The following is a 20,093-nucleotide window of genomic DNA, read 5'->3' on the forward strand; positions in this document are numbered from 1 at the left end:
GAAAGACGACCACCACTGAACAAGACACACAAGCTGAAACGTCAAGACTGGGCCAAGAAATATCTCGAGACTGGTTTTTCTAAGGTTTTATGGACTGATGAAATGAGAGTGAGTCTTGATGGGCCAGATGGATGGGCCCGTGGCTGGATTGGTAAAGGGCAGAGAGCTCCAGTCCGACTCAGACGCCAGCAAGGTGGAGGTGGAGTACTGCTTTGGGCTGGTATCATCAAAGATGAGCTTGTGGGGCCTTTTCGGGTTGAGGTTGGTGTCAAGCTCAACTCCCAGTCCTACTGCCAGTTTCTGGAAGACACCTTCTTCAAGCAGTGGTACAGGAAGAAGTCTGCATCCTTCAAGAAAAACATGATTTTCATGCAGGACAATGCTCCATCACACGCGTCCAAGTACTCCACAGCGTGGCTGGCAAGAAAGGGTATAAAAGAAGAAAAACTAATGACATGGCCTCCTTGTTCACCTGATCTGAACCCCATTGAGAACCTGTGGTCCATCATCAAATGTGAGATTTACAAGGAGGGAAAACAGTACACCTCTCTGAACAGTGTCTGGGAGGCTGTGGTTGCTGCTGCACGCAATGTTGATGGTGAACAGATCAAAACACTGACAGGATCCATGGATGGCAGGCTTTTGAGTGTCCTTGCAAAGAAAGGTGGCTATATTGGTCACTGATTTGTTTTTCTTTTGTTTTTGAATGTCAGAAATGTATATTTGTGAATGTGGAGATGTTATATTGGTTTCACTGGTAAAAATAAATAATTGAAATGGGTATATATTTGTTTTTTGTTAAGTTGCCTAATAATTATGCACAGTAATAGTCACCTGCACACACAGATATCCCCCTAAAATAGCTCAAACTAAAAACAAACTAAAAACTACTTCCAAAAACATTCAGCTTTGATATTAATGAGTTTTTTGGGTTCATTGAGAACATGGTTGTTGTTCAATAATAAAATTATTCCTCAAAAATACAACTTGCCTAATAATTCTGCACTCCCTGTATAATCCAGTTTTGAGATCCCTTCCCAGACACCTCAACACCCACACACATCATAGGGCCTTCTGACCTCAGGAAATCACATGATAGGGTGGGGCTAGGTTTCACAATGAGCTCACCCCAAACCTTGGCTGATTGTGACAACACCTGTTTTCACACCTTGGCTCATGTGATTAGGTAGAGGATCAATAGGGGGTCCATGTCCATCTTAGGGGACACTCCAATAGGGTTTAAATCTGGGACTCTCCACCATTTGACCCAGGAACTGAAGAAGCTTCTCGGATGAGAGGTGAAACGTCTTCAAGCAATTTAAAGAAGTCCAGATGCTTCTCTTTCCAAACTTCTTAGACAAGCCTGACCTGGATGACTGAGAACATTCACAGACATACTACAAGCTACTACAAGAGACAAAACGTCACCAAAATAAGACAGGAAATGTCTGAGATTTACCTGGACTAAAATGCATGCGCTTCACACACACAGAAGGCAAACCACAGAGACACGATAGGCTTAACAAAAGAGACACTAAGGACAAAACACATAAACAAGACTAGGAAACAAAAGAGAACCAACAAAATTAAACAAGAAACCGGAGACTATAAATATAGATAACAAACCTCAGAACCCCTATGAAATACTGAACTCTGGGCAAAATGCAAAGTATCAAGTGAAATTATTCCTGAGATTGAAGAAAAAGAACCGTGAGTTCATAACAACAACAAAAAATGCTGGGACTAAGACCCAGGACAATGACAAATATAATAGACTGATTCAGTATCTACTTACATGTGGTCTCTTCTACTGAACTGAAGTCTGTTTCTTCTGTGTATTTTGCACTATGTATGAATAGTCCCCTCCCACCACTGACACAGATCACATGGTGACATATTTTGTGTTACGCAACAGAACAGCAGATCTTAAACACTGCGTCATTACTCAGATAAATCTGTAAATTCATGTTGATTAGAAGAAATAGAAAAAAAAATCATTCTAGCAACTTGAGTTTAGATGTGTGGAGTTAGATATGTTATAGAAGGTGTTGAAAGTAATGCAGATACCAGAGAGTGAAGCCAAGTTGCACACCCTGAAGGTTTTTTTTTTTGTTTTTTTTTTAATAAACTGGTTTCTTATTTGCATAGGCAGAAAGTTGCTGTTGATATCCGGGAGCAGGTAGTGTAAATGACCCAGATTATTTGTTTATTTGATAGTTTTCAAATAGTTAAATCCCTGAACGAATTATACCTTATAATATAGATTAAACTCTTATTTTGAAATTCGGAACGGGCAACTTCCGGGAAGGAAGATCGTACCGCAACTGCTTGCCGCAGAAAGGATTAATGAGAAGGTTATCGTTTTCGCACACTACGTCCTTGCTTGCTATAGAAGGGTCCAAAGCAATCCATTCCACAGTAGGTAAAGGGTGGAGATGGATTTACTCGCTCTGGAGGGAGATCGGCCATTTTCTGTTCTTCTGTCCGTCTCCGAAGCTTCCGACAAACTACACATCGGCGAAGATAGGATGCAACCGTCCTGCCAATTCCTGGTATCCAGTAACCTCTTGTCCTAATTGCACTGAGAGTCATTCCCTTGCCTTGATGTTTGACTTCTTCATGACAGTATGCTATGATCATCCTTGTAACATGATGTTCCTTTGGAATGATGGTAGGGTGTTTAACTGAGAGAGGAAGGTTTGAATCACGGAGTCGACCTCCCACCTTAATCACACCATTGTTGTCCAAGAAGGGGTTGAGGTGATGTAGCTTGTTATGAGGTGGCAGCTGACAACCTTTCTTCAGTAGCCGCACTTCCTCCGAATATGTTTGTCTCTGCAGATCTTTGATGATGAGGCGCTCGGCTGTGCGAACTACGGATTGAAGCATTTGGCTACAGAAAATAAAGACCGATACCCATTAGGCTCTCAGTTCATTCTGAGAAATTTCTATGTCGACGATGGAGTCACAAGTACAGACAGCTCAGAGAAGGCTATCAAGTTAGCAGAAGAAGCCAGAAAACTTTGTGCCCTGGGTGGTCTTAGGCTCCACAAGTTTGTGTCCAATGACAAAGCTGTCCTGGTAAGCATACCAGCAACTGAACGTGCATCAGACATTAAAGACCTCAACCTTGCCTTTGATAACTTACCTTCAGAGAGAGCGTTGGGTATCCAATGGCACGTCGAATCAGACTGCCTGAAGATCAGCACCAACCTTAAGGAACAGCCTGCAACACGTCGAGGCATATTGTCCATTGTTGCATCCCTGTACGATCCCTTGGGTCTCATAGCCCCCTTTTTGCTCATTGGAAAGGAAGTGCTGCAGCAGATGTGCTGCCATGGAACAGGTTGGGACGACCCTCTAACCAACGAACTTCGTCCACGGTGGGAGAAATGGAAAAACGACCTCAACAACTTGGAGAGGATAAATATACCCCGAAGTTATGCCCCGGCAGATTTCGGAAGGGTTATTAAACGTGAGTTACATCACTTCTCCGACGCAAGCACTACTGGCTATGGACAGTGTTCATATCTAAGGCTTAGCAATGAAGAAGGAGACATCCACTGTGCTTTAGTCATGGCCAAATCTCGCGTCGCCCCAACAAAGGTCACCACGATCCCAAGATTAGAGTTGACGGCTGCAGTCATCTCTGTGAAAACCAGCAATGTTTTGAAGGAAGAACTTGGATATGCGGACATTGAAGAGCATTTTTGGACCGATTCCAAGGTTGTACTAGGGTACATCAATAATGAGGCTCGACGTTTTCATACATTCGTAGCCAACCGTATCCAGAAGATACATCTCTACACGAATCAAAGGCAATGGAGATACGTCCCTACTGACCAGAATCCTGCGGATCGTGCTTCTAGAGGTTGTTTTGTCCATGAGCTAATATCATCGGACTGGTTTACCGGCCCTGCATTTCTATGGGAAAAGGGAGTTGACCTCTCAGAAGAGGTGGCTCCGGAACTGTCAGTCGGAGATCCAGAAGTTAAGGAAACACGGACTCTAAACACGGAAACTGTAGAACAAGATTCTCTTACTTATCGGCTGGCAAAGTTCTCATCCTGGACTCGCGCCATCTGTGCAGTGGCTCGCATTCTTCGAAGGATCAACAAGGATAAGTCAATCGGCCTCTCTACAGTGCAGGAAAGAGATGGCGCCACGTACAATATTTGGCCGAGCAGTTCTGGAGCCGTTGGCAGAAAGAGTACTTAGCCAACATTGCCTTTAGACAACGCTGGCACACCCCAAAGAGAAACCTGCAGATCGGGGATATAGTCATAATGAAGGATGAAGACTTGCCCAGAAATGAATGGAGGTTGGGAAGAGTCGTAGAGACTACAATGGACAGAGATGGACTGGTTAGGAGAGTGAAGCTCTGTCTAGGTGACAGGAAACTTGGCAAAAATGGTGAACGTCTTACTAAGCGGTCAGTGCTCGAACGGCCAGTTCAAAAACTAGTCTTATTGTTGGAAGGTGACTAGTCCATTCCTTGCATACTATGCTTCTGTTGTTTGGTCATTATTTGTATTATGAAATCATTGTGTTCTTTCTTCCTATGTTTATGGAGTTATGTTTTTGAACACTAATGATTTGGTGGGAGTGTAAATGACCCAGATTATTTGTTTATTTGATAGTTTTCAAATAGTTAAATCCCTGAACGAATTATACCTTATAATATAGATTAAACTCTTATTTTGAAATTCGGAACGGGCAACTTCCGGGAAGGAAGATCGTACCGCAACTGCTTGCCGCAGAAAGGATTAATGAGAAGGTTATCGTTTTCCATCCATCTTAAAATTAGCATCTAGCTGGAAGGCGAACAGGTATGTTTGTGTGTTGTACTTGTTGTTTACATTTCGGACAATTTGTAAATGTATTACTTGATTGTTAATAAGTTTATGAGCGATCTAGCAGGCTGATGCTAGCACCTCCTGTGCCTTTTCTGTGAATTGATTAGCATAACAGAAACGTGGTTATATCAAGTGAATGTTTATTTGTTTTATGTTATGATTACAGCTCTTACGATGTGTCTATGGCAATTTGTGAATAAATGGGTTGGAATACCCCACCATGGTCCATCCGTAATGATCATTGAGTGCATCGTCTGAATAAAGTCTGGCTGGAATGCTACAGGTAGAAGTGATTTGCACACTAGCTTGAATACCCACTCCTAATTTTCCTCAAAACCAACGACCTCTTGCACAACCACCACCAACACCATTTATTATGCGTGCAAACAAGTTATTATCTGTGCAAATGATATGGTATCCCTATCCTGGGATATCAACAGCAGCTATGAAGACTATATAGATGTGCTCATTGCTGATGCAGGCCTTAACATGTGAAGACTGCTGTTGTACCTACATGCATTTAAACCAAAGACACACACACCAACTAAAACTGAGTGCAAATATTAGGGTACAAATCCACACAAGGAAACACAATGTCAAACAAAGGAAGTCTGGAAAGCAAGGATACTTATTTTACTCCGTACTTTGATGTGTTCTTTTCAGCCTCTCTTACATTTTCAACACACATATTTGTTAATCTTGATGTTTGTTTCATTTCATCATATCGCTGTGACCTCACAGATACAGAGCTTTGTGCTACCACTGTGCCAGGGTGTAAACACCAGTCACCAGCAAATTCTCCATTGAGTGGTTTGCAATTCTGGAGAAGTGGCCTTGTCACAGCATCAGACGAGCAAACCAAGCAAAATAATTTTTAGGAGTGATCTATGAATGGCTTCATGTGTGTGAAACGTGTTTATATTAGGAACATTTTAATGGCTTTATATTCCAGGATTTGGCTGTTTTTTGTTTGTTTTTTAAAATTACCTGTAATATTCTTTTTATAAACTTTACTCTTGGTCTGATTTTAGGAATCACAGCAATCTAAGCTAAACTGGCACTGGAAACTAAACACAAGGCAACACAGGCTTAAAACGTGACAAGAGAACCACAGCACAAAGAGAGGGTACAACACCACACAGAGCAAACACAGGGCTTAAATACACACTGGTAAATAATCAGGGAACTGGAGACAGGGTGGAAACACACCTGGGAGAAATTAGAACTAATGAGAGAAGGGGAAGCAAAACTAGACCCACTGCACGTAGGGCTGGGACTATCAAAATAAAACTGGAAACAAAAGACAATTCACAAAGACACGGACTTGACACTGAGAGACAGACTGAAGGAATATGACACATGGAACACAAGGAAGACACTGACTTAAACTAGAAGGCAGAACAACAAATAACATCAAGAGAACAAAACCATGAGTAACTAATAATCAGGAAGTAGAACTTAAACACAAAACACTGGGTAACAATCAGGACCTGAAACCTGAAACCTGACTGAAACTCTTCAAATAAGCCATTCCTCTGCAGATGATCTGTTAGCTGTTTGACAACTACTCTTTCAAGGATTTTTGATATGAAAGGAAGGTTGGAGATTGGCCTATAATTAGCTAAGACTGCTGGGTCTAGAGATGGCTTTTTGAGTAAAGGTTTAACTACAGCCAGCTTGAAGGCCTGTGGTACATAGCCGATTATTAGAGATAGGTTGATCATATTTAAGATTGAAGCATTAATTAATGGCAGGACTTCTTTGAGCAGTTTTGTAGGAATGGGGTCTAAAAGACACGGAGGATTGGAGGAAGTAATTATAGAAGTTAACTCAGAAAGATCAATTGGAGAAAAAGAGTCTAACTTAACATCAACGGTACTAAAAGTAGCTGTAGATAATGTTACATCTGTGGGATGATTATTGGTAATTTTTTTCTCTAATGATAAGAATTTTATTTGTGAAGAAGTTCATGAAGTCATTACTAGTTAACGATGGTTGGCTCAAAAGAGCTCTGACTGTTTGTCAGCCTGGCTACAGTGCTGAAGAGAAACCTGGGGTTGTTCTTATTGTCTTCAATCAGTGACAAATAGTAAGATGTTCTGGCTTTGCGGGGGGGGCTTTCTTATAAATCAGCAAAATATTTCTCCAATTATGATGATCCTCTAAATTTTTGACACGCCATTTCCTCTCCAGCTTACGAGTCATCTGCTTTAGGGTACGTGTTTCAGAATTATACCACGGAGTCAGGTACTTCTGATCTGAGACCTTAGTTTTCACAGGAGCTACAGTATCCAGAGTCGTACGTAGTGAGGAGGTAAAATTATTATTAACAAGATAATTGACCTCTGTTGGGGTAGCGTTCAGATAGCTGCTCTGCTCTGTGTTGGTACAGGTCATTGAAGATGATAACAGTGGGTGGATTACATTCTTAAACCTAGTTACAGCGCTTTCAGAAAGACATCTGTGATAAAGTCTACTCTCCACTGCTGTGTAATCAATTATTGTAAATGTAAATGTTATCAGGAAATGATCAGACAGGAGAGGGTTTTCAGGAAACACTGTTAAATGTTCAGTTTCTATGCCATATGTTAAAAACAAGATCTAGAGTGTGATTAAAGTGGTGGGTGGGTTCTTTTACATTTTGAGAGAAGCCAATTGAGTCTAATAACAGATTAAATGCCATGTTGAGGCTGTCATTCTTAGCATCTACATGGATGTTAAAATCACCCACAATAATTATTTTATCTGAGCTGAGCACTAAATCAGATAAAAAGTCTGAGAAATCAGACAGAAACTCTGTGTAAGGCCCAGGTGGACAATAGATGATAACAAATATGACTGGTTTCTAAAATTTTTCAGCTGGGGTGGACAATGCTAAGCATCAGGCTTTCAAATGAATTAAAAGTCTGTCTTGGTCTTTCATTAATTAATAGGCTGGTGTGAAAAATTGCTGCCACACCGCCCCCTCGGCCTGTGCTTCGAGGTTTCTGGTAGTTAGAATGACTCGGGGGTGTTGATTCATTTAAACTAACATAATCATCCTGCTAAAACCAGGTTTCTGTAAGGCAGAGTAAATCGATTTGTTGATCAATTATTAAGTCATGTACTAACAGAGACTTGGAGGAGAGAGACTAATATTTAATAATCCACATTTCACTGTTTTACTCTTTGGTTCAGATGTGGATACTGTATTGTTCTTTCTTTGTAATTGTTTATGTTTAAGTTGTTTGTTGCTGGTTTTTAGTTTGTTTTTTGTCTTTTTGGAAGCTGACACAGTCTCTATGGAGATGGGTTTTTTGGTGGGGGGGGGGGGGGGTAGCAGGAGGAGAGAAGCTGCAGAGAGGCGTGTAAGACTGCAACTCTGCTTCCTGGTCCCAACTCTGGATAGTCATATTATGGGGGGGTTTAATTAATTTGTCCATATTTCTAGAAATGAGAGCTGCCGTCTCTCCTTATAAGACCAGGTTTCCTCCAGAAGGTTTGCCAATTATCTATGAAGCCCACATCGTTTCTGGGACACCACTCAGACAGCCAGCAATTTAAGGAGAACATGCGGCTAAACATGTCACTCCTGGTCTGATTGGGGAGGGGACCAGAGAAAACTACAGAGTCCCACATTGTTTTGGCAAAGTTACACACCGATTCAATATTGATTTTAGTGACCTCCGATTGGCGTAACCGGGTGTCATTACTGCCGACGTGAATTATGATTTTACTGAATTTACGTTTACCCTTAGCCAGCAGTTTTAAATTTCCTTCAATGTCGCCTGCTCTGGCCCCTGGAAGACAATTGACTATGGTTGCCGGTGTCTCTAGCTTCACATGTCTGAGAACAGAATCACCAATTACCAGAGTTTGACCCCCGGCGGGTGCGTCGCCGAGTGGGGAAAAACGGTTAGACACATGAACGGCTTGGTGGTGTACCTGGGGCTTCTGTTTAGGACTATGTTCCTCCTCACAGTCACCCAGCCACCCTCTTTCCCCAGCTGCTTGGGGTCTGCCGGGGAACAGCTAGCGGGGCCTACGCTATCTTCGGCTGCACCAGCTACAGGGGCCTGGCTAGCTACGAGTGAATGAAGGGTGCGAAGCCGAGTCTCCAATTCAGTAATCCTGGCCTCCAGAGCTGCAAATATGCTACATTTGTTACAGATATCATTACTGCTAAAGGAGGCTGAGGAGTAACTATTTTAAATGGTAAATGGTCTGTATTTGTATAGCGCTTTACATATCCAGTCATCCACCCATTCACACACTGGTGATGGCAGCTACATTGTAGCCACAGCCACCCTGGGGCGCACTGACAGAGGCGAGGCTGCCGGACACTGGCGCCACCGGGCCCTCTGACCACCACCAGTAGGCAACGGGTGAAGTGTCTTGCCCAAGGACACAACGACCGAGACTGTCCAAGCCGGGGCTCGAACCGGCAACCTTCTGATTACAAGACGAGCTGCCAACTCTTGAACCACGATCGCCCCCATTAATACCACATATATGTTATTGAAAGCACAGTACATATTTTAGCACAAACATGTCTTAACAGCCGGGGTTCCCTTAAATAAGCATGAATCTCTGGCTGCTGATTGGCTGTTAAGTTTAAAACTGTATTTAAACAAAGTCAAACCTGAGGATGAAGCTCGATGTGAGGCATGTTGTTGGTTCAGGTGATGATGTCACACCTGAGGAACGATCACCTGTTGGTCATAAATGGTGTCTAGCTCTCACCTGGGGTGGCTGTAGCTGAGGAGCAGGTCACCTGGTCTCACTCAGAGTGTGGTGGTTCGATCGCTTGCTGCTCCAGCCTGCCTCCTAAATATCCGTGGGATATTTGTGTGGGATTCGGCTGTAATTGGTCCAGCCCAGAGTTTATCATGACACTTTGGCCAATCCATGAACTTTCATTGTTTATACCGTTACAGAACAAAACAAAACAAACAAACAAAAAAACATCTGCCCATCAAAAAACGAAAAATCACCGCCTACTGGGCAAATGCCCGGTATGCCCAATGGCCAGTCCAGCTATGGTCAGAAACAAAGTAAAACCTGATCTGCCGATCAGGGAATGAGAAAAGCAGGAAGGGCTGACGAGAGTGGCTGGATGTTTGTCAAATGTAGAAACTGTCTTGGTTCATTGTTGTCTGTATGTCAAAGAGTTAAAGGGGTCAAGTAGAAAAAGAAAGAAAAACAAAAAAACTTTGCAAAAATGAATAATAATAAATTAAATAAAAATAACAAAGAAGAAAAAGTTACATCACTTACAACAGCAACAATGAGTTTGGTGACAAACAGAGGTGCTGTTTCAACTTATTCAGATTATTCTCATGTACTATTTCATCAGAAACACACATTGATGACAAAGCAGAACAACAGGATCTGACTATCCTTCTTCCTTCTTCTTCTGACAATAAGAGAAGTAAAAAAAAAAATGCAGGGAGGCACACACTGGAACAGGGTGAAAAGAAAAATCTAGCTAAAAGCAAAAGACCAAAAACAAGACTGAGACTCGGTTTTGCAAAAGGTGTAGTTGACTGTTTGGCAAAAGGCAAGTGAAAGTGGATCTCTGCATATAACACAACGCTAAACCTAGACAGAGTAAAGTGGGTGTGCAGGGAAAAGCAGAACTCAGAAAACAAAAAAGGGGGTGGGGGAGATGAAGAAGTGGTGTTGATGCATGACTATCCTTCTTCCAGAGCTGTTTAGATAGATAGGCATAGTCAAAAGATGCTTATATTTAACTCTGTGACGATTAAACACATAAAATATGTAATAAAATAGCCTTGTCCAGATAACAGAAAAATAACTGCTATGGAAAGTCACACGTAAAGCAAGGTCAGGAAGCCTGCGGGAGGCAAAAAGTGTCATGTTCTTAATGAAAGAGTACGACAATAAGACTCACTTTCAGTTTCTGATAAAAAGGAAATGAAACTGAACTAAAGATTAAATCCTGCCATCTTTCCATTTACAGGTTTTCATACACAAATCTCCCTAATGCAAAACTTCCCAAAACCTAAATGCATTCACCAAATTGTTTCTGGTTTTCTTTATTACCAGTGTTGGGGAGTAACGGAATACATGTACCGGCGTTACGTCTTTTAAATGTTATACCTCTGAAAACAGTCGTTTATTGCAATGAAAGTCAACATAAACATTTCACATTCTGTACTGCTCAATGTCACAGAGTGGAAGGAAAAGATAAATAATAAACCAAAAATAATAAAGCGCTAACTATATATATATATATCTGAGCACGTTTCCTCACAAAATGGATGATGATAGCCACCTTTCTAGCTCCTGTCGTTTGCTTAACGGCCATTATATAGTACAAAACTGAGGCTTAAAATTACTTTGTCTGTCTACTAAAAAAACTATAATAAAATGCTTCAAGTTTGTTAGGATAAATTGAAATATTTAACCAGACAGTGCTGCTTTACAGATTTGACATTTGTGACCAACTTTAATGCATATAAAATCAGAGACACTGATATTAAATTCAGATTAAAAATTCAAACTGCTCACCTTTGGTTGAAAGTAATGCTGGAAAAGGCTGCTGAGGGAGATGTGAAGTAAGCAGTGGGACACAAAGAGGACACGTTAATTATTATTATTTAAGTCATCCTTTGCTTTGCTCCTGCTAAATAGCTTTAATAAAATATCCTGCATTCAGAAAGTCTAAAGTAAAGAGCACAGAAAAAGTGGTTGTATGAATGGGCGTGAATGAGGCAAGTTGTCTAAACCCCAATTTAAGATGGGCAGCAACACCTCAACTGAACATAATGTCACTGGACACAGAATAAAAAATATTTCTGACAAAATACTTAAAGACTTTTGCACTTTAAGAACGGAAGGAGAGGAGAGTACTTTTTCTCAGACTTAAGCTGAGTTTGATAGAAAAGTTCTAACGGTCTTAAGTTCTCCATTCTAAGACCTCCACCCATTTTGTGGATGAAAAAGTTATTTTTGATCTGATATGTTTTTCTTGGCTGTGCGGACCAATCAGTTTCAGTTTATACTGTTTATTCTTGTGCTCTGTGTACAGCTGGGTTTGCTAGTTCAGAGACTTTATAGAGCGTATTAGATCGTGACAAGAGGAATGCAATGTACACTTTATGTCTTACACCCTAAACCTCCCCACCCCCAACTTCCTGGCGCAACCCACGGCTCTGGAGAATGTACAAAATGTTTACATTGGACTGCAGAACAATGTTGCAGCACTTTATGTTTCACAGTTAACATATCACATCAGTATTAATATCTGTACCCATCAGGGACACATTTCAATACTTCACCTTCAAATCTCTGCAGCCACTACTTAGGCCTAATTTTTTCGCACAAAATTATCCATATGCAAGAAACTAAAACTAAAAGATAAACTGTAATATTTAATTTTAAAAGTACTGCTTGAAAATGAGGTCTTTGTAATCAACTGCTCCTTAAATGCATTGGCTCTGATTCTATATTCAGATAAACTTTTATTCAATTCGGATTAAAAGTTTAAACTACTTACCTTTGGTTTAAAGTAATGCAGAAAAAGACAGTTGACAATAAGAGAAGTAAATAAAAAAAATGCAGGGAGGCACACACTGGAACAGGGTGAAAAGAAAAATCTAGCAAAAAGTAAAAGTCCAAAAACAAAACTGAGACTCGGTTTTGCAAAAGGTGTAGTTGACTGTTTGGCAAAAGGCAAGTGAAAGTGGATCTCTACATATAACACAACGCTAAACCTAGACAGAGTAAAGTGGGTGTGCAGGGAAAAGCAGAACTCAGAAAACAAAAAAGGGGGTGGGGGAGATGAAGAAGTGGTGTTGATGCATGACTATCCTTCTTCCAGAGCTGTTTAGATAGATAGGCATAGTCAAAAGATGCTTATATTTAACTCTGTGACGATTAAACACATAAAATATGTAATAAAATAGCCTTGTCCAGATAACAGAAAAATAACTGCTATGGAAAGTCACATGTAAAGCAAGGTCAGGAAGCCTGCTGGAGGCAAAAAGTGTCATGTTCTTAATGAAAGAGTACGACAATAAGACTCACTTTCAGTTTCTGATAAAAAGGAAATGAAACTGAACTAAAGATTAAATCCTGCCATCTTTCCATTTACAGGTTTTCATACACAAATCTCCCTAATGCAAAACTTCCCAAAACCTAAATGCATTCACCAAATTGTTTCTGGTTTTCTTTATTACCAGTGTTGGGGAGTAACGGAATACATGTACCGGCGTTACGTCTTTTAAATGTTATACCTCTGAAAACAGTCGTTTATTGCAAGTGAACATAAATATTTCACATTCTGTACTGCTCAATGTCACAGAGTGGAAGGAAAAGATAAATAATAAACCAAAAATAATAAAGCGCTAACTATATATATATATCTGAGCATGTTTCCTCAGAAAATGGATGATGATAGCCACCTTTCTAGCTCCTGTCGTTTGCTTAACGGCCATTATATAGTACAAAACTGAGGCTTAAAATTACTTTGTCTGTCTACTAAAAAAACTATAATAAAATGCTTCAAGTTTGTTAGGATAAATTGAAATATTTAACCAGACAGTGCTGCTTTACAGATTTGACATTTGTGACCAACTTTAATGCATATAAAATCAGAGACACTGATATTAAATTCAGATTAAAAATTCAAACTGCTCACCTTTGGTTGAAAGTAATGCTGGAAAAGGCTGCTGAGGGAGATGTGAAATAAGCAGTGGGACACAAACTGTCACGGACCCGGCTCTGGAGGACTCGGGGGTCCGTGAGCAGGATGGATTATTATTATTATTATTATTGTTATTATTATTAGTGTTGTTGTTGTTATTTGGGGATGTGTGTTTTTCTGCACTATGCTGTGTTCGGTGTTCCACTCATATGTAGAGGCAGGGTGTGTACATGTGTGGCTGGAGGATGGAGAACAGCCACATGCAGGCCTGATGGGTGTGGCCCTGCAGGAGGACTGGCCACACCTGAAGTTCCTGCCACACACCTGTTGGTGATCAGGGCTCGTCGGGGGAGCTACTTAGGAGAGTGTTGGAGCTCCCACCGGCATGGGATCATTAAGCTAAGACTCCAAGTGGAACGAGGGACTAGAAGGGCAGCATGCACAGGGTGTGCAGAAACACAACTGCCGGGAGCACGAGCACGGACGTCGGAGGGGAACACACACATGGGAGTCTAGGGAGCAAAGGGGATTTATTGTGCATCTGTTACCTTCACTGTAAATAAAGTGCACTGTTTGCATCGCAGAACCATGCGTTTTGGGTCCTCATTCCCCCATATCCCCACGGTCTGCCAGCCAGACCATGACACAAACAGGACACATTAATTATTATTATTTAAGTCATCCTTTGCTTTGCTCCTGCTAAATAGCTTTAATAAAATATCCTGCATTCAGAAAGTCTAAAGTAAAGAGCACAGAAAAAGTGGTTGTATGAATGGGCGTAAATGGGTGAATGGGGCAAGTTGTCTAAACCCCAATTTAAGATGGGCAGCAACACCTCAACTGAACATACTGTCACTGGAAACAGAATAAAAAATTTTCTGACAAAATACTTAAAGACTTTTGCACTTTAAGAACGGAAGGAGAGGAGAGTACTTTTTCTCAGACTTAAGCTGAGTTTGATAGAAAAATATTTACAGTTTAAAAACCAAATATAAACAGTTCAGCTAATATGACACTTTTGGTTCAATCCTTTTTTCTTCCGTTCTAACACCTCCACCCATTTTGTGGACGAAAAAGTTATTTTTGATCTGATATGATTTTCTTGGCTGTGCGGACCAATCAGTTTCAGTTTATACTGTTTATTCTTGTGCTCTGTGTGCAGCTGGGTTTGCTAGTTCACAGACTTTATAGAGCGCATTAGATCATGACAAGAAGGAATGCAATGTACATTTTATCTCTTACACCCTAAACCTCCCCACCCCCAACTTCCTGGCACAACCCACGGCTCTGGAGAATGTACAAAATGTTTACATTGGACTGCAGAACAATGTTGCAGCACTTTTAGTAAAAGATTTTATGTTTCACAGTTAACATATCACATCAGTATCAATATCTGTACCCATCAGGGACGCATTTCAATAGTTTACCTTCAAATCTCTCCAGCCACTTACTTAGGCCCAATTTTTTCACACAAAATTATCCATATGCAAGAAACTAAAACTAAAAGATAAACTGTAATATTTAATTTTAAAAGTACTGCTTGAAAATGAGGCCTTTGTAATCAACTGCTCCTTAAATGCATTGGCTCTGATCCTATATTCAGATAAACTTTTATTCAATTCAGATTAAAAGTTGAAACTACTCACAACGCTAAACCTAGACAGACTAAAGTGTGTGTGCAGGGAAAAGCAGAGCTGAGAAAACAAAAAAGGGGGTGGGGGAGATGAAGAAGTGGTGTTGATGCATGTAGAAAGCGGTTTTGTTTGGTGACAAACAAATCGAATGGATTAAAGTTTACAGATTATTACAGATTAAAAACAAAAGACAAGAAATAAGAACACTGTCTTATATACGTATATAGCCAAAATAGTGATAAAATCGCACAATTATGTCCCGTTTTCTAAGCTTCATTCCGTACTAACAAACAGAGGCGTCATAAGGATGAGAAAAGTGATAACATGAGCGCTAGAAAAATAGTAAACCGTCAATTACTTTTAGTTTTAAAAAATATTATTAACCTATTAGAATAAAGGCATGTTTGTTTCATAAGGTACGTGTTGGGGGCGTTACAGGAGTCAATTTCGTTTTGTTCTGGCAGCAAATAATGAAATCGAGTCAGCGTCTAATGCCACCCCCCCTCCTTATTTCATGATTTGGTTCGGTCCAGTGCGCCAGAGCACTAACGGATCCGGTGTTTCATAAGAGTGAGAGAGAGAGAGAGAGTGAGAGAGAGCGATGGAAATAATAAGAAGATAGCGAAGTCCATATGAAAGAAACTGCTCGAAATTCCTGGTATTTGTAATGTGTTGTATTGTTTATTGTTTGGTTTTCCAAAACAAAAGGAAAACCAGACAATAATGATTATTTAAAAAAAGGGGAAAAAAGTGAAGGAAACGGCTTCCAGGGCCTAATCCGTGGATCGGCTTCCTCCGAGGCGTGGGCGTCTATCAGCAGAGATTGTACCTTCACCTATCAGCAGAGATTGTCCCTTAATCTGTAACACAGTCAAATATATTCTCAAGTAACATTCAAGCATGCCATTCAGCGTGTTAGTACGAGCTCGGGAGCAGCTTGGGAGAACAAGAAAACAGAGACTGCTTCAGGTTGTCTTCCCAAATCGACTCAACTTTATTCTCAAGTACAACAGTTTATATAGAGGGAAAAATTCATGAGTCAGCAGATTCTCAGTTTAAACCAGTACAGACCAAGATAAGGGAGCGTCTTCCTGCCCTTGGGTGAAGAAGCACCCTTTGTATAGTTTATCAGTTCAGCTACAATTATGATTATCTCAGCGACATATTTTCAAGGGACGAAATAAAGAGTTCTTTCATTAGTGAATTCTGAAACAAACCATCTGGCCTTCAACAGGCGTCTCCTAAGAGATTTAGAAACTAATGTAGCTGAGGGAGTGATCTCTGTGGTATTTCAACCTTGTACCAGCCTGTGATTCTCACACATCAATTCTTGGGTCAAAGAGAAAAATAACTAAAACAAAGGGGCCTTATTGAATGACAGAGTTTTCCTGTATAATGTCACTATAAAACAATATCCAGTAAATGCTCCCATGGTACTAAAATACCTAACAAAAAGCATAGCATAAGCATAAGCTTTTTTAATCCCACCCTCTTTCCACTAGTTGGTGTCGTGCAAAATTTAACAATAACCTGCAACACACCCAGTGAGCTTGATTTGAAGTGGGTTTAATAAACACATTGCAATGTGGAGAGAGCATCCCAGTGAAACACCAGGACCATCTCTGAATTGTGGCCACCACCCTTACATCTTATATACAGACACACAGACAAAGAACATTCCACAAACTCGTACACGTTGGTATAGCCCCTCCTCTCACGGGGGGCTATACCTTCTCTCTCACGGAGAGAATTATGACCTTGTTTTCTGCTTGCCCATCACCTAAAGATTTACATCCCTGATAAGCAGAAGGAGTCTCACTATCTGTTTAACGTCTCCCATTACAACGGCCTCACTGTGTTAACTTTCCACATGCATGTAAACTAGTGACAGGAGTGCTCTTACTATAGTAAAGTGAGAAAGTGATATTACTATAACTGATGTAATATTATTAAATATGTGATTAATATATGAGAAAAGAAATCTGCCACCACATTGGTTACTAACAGTCAGCACTTTTTCTTCCTGTTTATCGATCATAAATTCTTCCTTACAATTTGTTACATGTATTTGCTTTTATAACCCCAGTAACGCATGTAAAATCTAAAAAATACAAAGCAATGATAGGAACAAAGCATGATGATAACAACAACAACAAACTTTATTTATAGAGCGCATTTAAAAACCAGCGGTATACCAAAGTGCTTAACATAAGAGACAGAGAAGTAACACGAGTATTATAAGGCTTTAGCAAAGTATCAAATATACTCACAGGTCAATGCCACTAATACACAGGGGTAATATAAAATGCATATCAAAATAAAAACATAATAAAAGCACAAGCCATAAAAAAATATGTATAAGAAAAAAATAGAGTAAGTCTAAAAGTCAGGTGCGAGCATTAACAAGCAGGAAAGGCGAGATTAAACAAATAGGTTTTTAACCGTGATTTAAAAGATTGGATGGAATCAGACGCCCGGATCACAATCGGAAGGTTATTCCACAACTCTGGTGCAGCCAGGGCAAACGCCCGGTCACCTCTAGACTTCAGCCGAGATCTAGGCTGCACCAAGAGTAACTGAGTAGATGATCTTAATGCTCTGGCAGGAACATACGATTTAAGGAGTTCTAAAGAGAAAGAGAAAAGTAAGAAAGCATAATTAAACAACTGGAACTACTGTAATCACAGGAAACTATTCTGTTTACCTGGGAGTAAGCACTCCTCAGCCTTGAATGTTCAGTGGATTCCATCATGGTTTTCTCCGGCGACTTCAGGATTTGTACCTAATTTAAAACTGTAATCATTTATCATAGATCAAAATATTGCTCTTGAGTCAAACATGACTTCTTCAGATGTGTATTTAGAAGCTTCTCATACTGAATAATGAAATATTAATAGTAACGTACAGTTTCGTATAGACCTATTCCACTAACACAGAGTAAAATGAGTTTAAGTGAAATTGTGGCTAAAAAGAACATGTGTAACAAAATAATGATAATATTTCTTTATAAAACATGACAAACCATCAAATCAGGCAACTCTGCCAACATGGTGTTTTTTTGCCTCTTCAAACATGTCCTTCTTTGAGTGCACATGGAATTCAGTAGTCTCCCTCATGTTGTCCAGCACGCCTTATCCACTAAATACAGCAACATCTACATTAACACATAAAGCTCCAATCAGATTTCTCTTTGTGAATAATGATAAATGTGGCACACCCAAAATACATGGCCAGTTTTGTGTTAATCATTTAATGTAATTTATTTAATTTGTTTATTTGTGATTTTCTGTGACTATGAATATTCACAATGACTTTGGAAACATGACCAATTTATGCAGTATATTATTTTGTCACATGGACTGTACAGAAGGACAGAAAAATGGAGCAACACCTCAGGTGGAACTATTATGTCAAGGCAGGTGCACCCCAGTTGCTTTAGGGGGATGGACGTCCACCCACTATTCAGATGTATTTGCAAGTTAGTACTTTGTAAAAAAAATACTACCACTATGTATGTGTATATATATATGTGTGTGTGTGTGTGTGTGTGTGTGTGTATGTATGTATGTATACATCTCACTTACACCCTGAGCTGTTTCCTGTTGTTTTCGTTATAAGGCCAATGATCATGAGTTTCACATCCTGAGCACATCCTGTACCATATGCAGTTACAAGCAGAAAACTTCTTTTAATACCCTATGATTTGCACATTTATTAACTTCTGGATTACTATGTATGTATTATATTACTATGTACACTATATATATATATATATATATATATATATATATATATATATATATATATATATATATATATTGCAATCAAATTCTGAATATATACATGTAGAATGATCTTCTGAATGTATGGAATGAAACTTGATGTCAAGGAGGCGCTTGCGCCATCTAGTGTTTTCCTTGTTTGTACCTGTGAGGAATGGCACTATGAGCCAGTCCGCACGGAATCTTGTGGCTCAAATTCTAAGTAATGGGGAGCTAATTAACAACCTGGCAAATGCATGTTCTGGACAACCTAATATTTGTACTAGTATGCTGCATCGTACTACTTATGAAGAAATTTATTCACTTTTTCATCGTGGAAGACCAAATGCAGTGAACCTCTCCGGGCAGATAATCTCTGGTTATCCAGCTAACGTTATGGAGAAGGTGCCTTCCACATCACAGCAGTCCCCCACAACGGGTCCCATCTACAATCTTAGACCTTTCACTCGAAAAGGCCCAAGGCAGAAGAGGTAAGAACAGAACTAAATGCATTGAACTGACTAGTGGAAGGTTAGTAATTGCCCGTAGGTTTCAACTGCTCAACGATGCTAAGTAAACAATAATATCACAAAAAAACAAAACAAAAAAATTGTGCGATAGACTGACATCGTGTGGATGTGGAGACTAAACTGTGCACAAGTCATTGGTGCACAACAGTTAATTTGTTTAATTGTAGAAACAAGCAATTTCTATAATACTTCACGTCCTGTAAGCTTAATCTGCAAACATTGTGTAAAAGCAAAGCACATCATTCAGTTGTTACAATACATAGTTTTTCGGCAGTATATAATTTAATTAAACTTTTTTAAAGCAACAAAAGTACTCCGTGAATTCAAGAACTTTTTTTTATGTGATTGTTAAGTTTCTCCACCCACCCATCCCACTCCATCATCTATCCACCCATTCATCCATCCATTCTCTTTCACTTATCCAATTCAGGATTCCAAGAGCCTATCCTAGCTACCATGGGGCTAGAGGGTGTTTATAAATGCAAATTGGACATGTGTACAGCATGGTGTAATTTTTTTAAATCAAATATACTTCATTGATCGGAGGAGTGTGAGTATATTACATGCAGAAATGTTTACTTTGCCTTTATCCTCTATTAGGTTTCCAGCACAGCTAAACAGGTCACATTCTTTCACCAAAGAAGTGATTGTCTTGCAGGACC

The 20,093-nt window shown here is 39.9% G+C and overlaps 1 long non-coding RNA gene across 1 annotated transcript; it reads left to right on the plus strand.

Moving 5' to 3' along the window:
• The first annotated feature begins 1,287 nt into the window (after positions 1–1,287).
• LOC113018021 (uncharacterized) lies at positions 1,288–5,080 on the plus strand. Its single transcript, XR_003271660.1, has 2 exons — positions 1,288–2,354; positions 4,778–5,080. It is a non-coding gene; the product is annotated as an uncharacterized LOC113018021 (long non-coding RNA).
• The last annotated feature ends 15,013 nt before the right edge of the window (positions 5,081–20,093 follow it).

The sequence above is a fragment of the Astatotilapia calliptera genome, unplaced genomic scaffold (assembly GCF_900246225.1).
Source record: "Astatotilapia calliptera unplaced genomic scaffold, fAstCal1.2 U_scaffold_32, whole genome shotgun sequence".
In the NCBI taxonomy this organism is placed as follows: Eukaryota; Metazoa; Chordata; class Actinopteri; order Cichliformes; family Cichlidae; genus Astatotilapia; species Astatotilapia calliptera.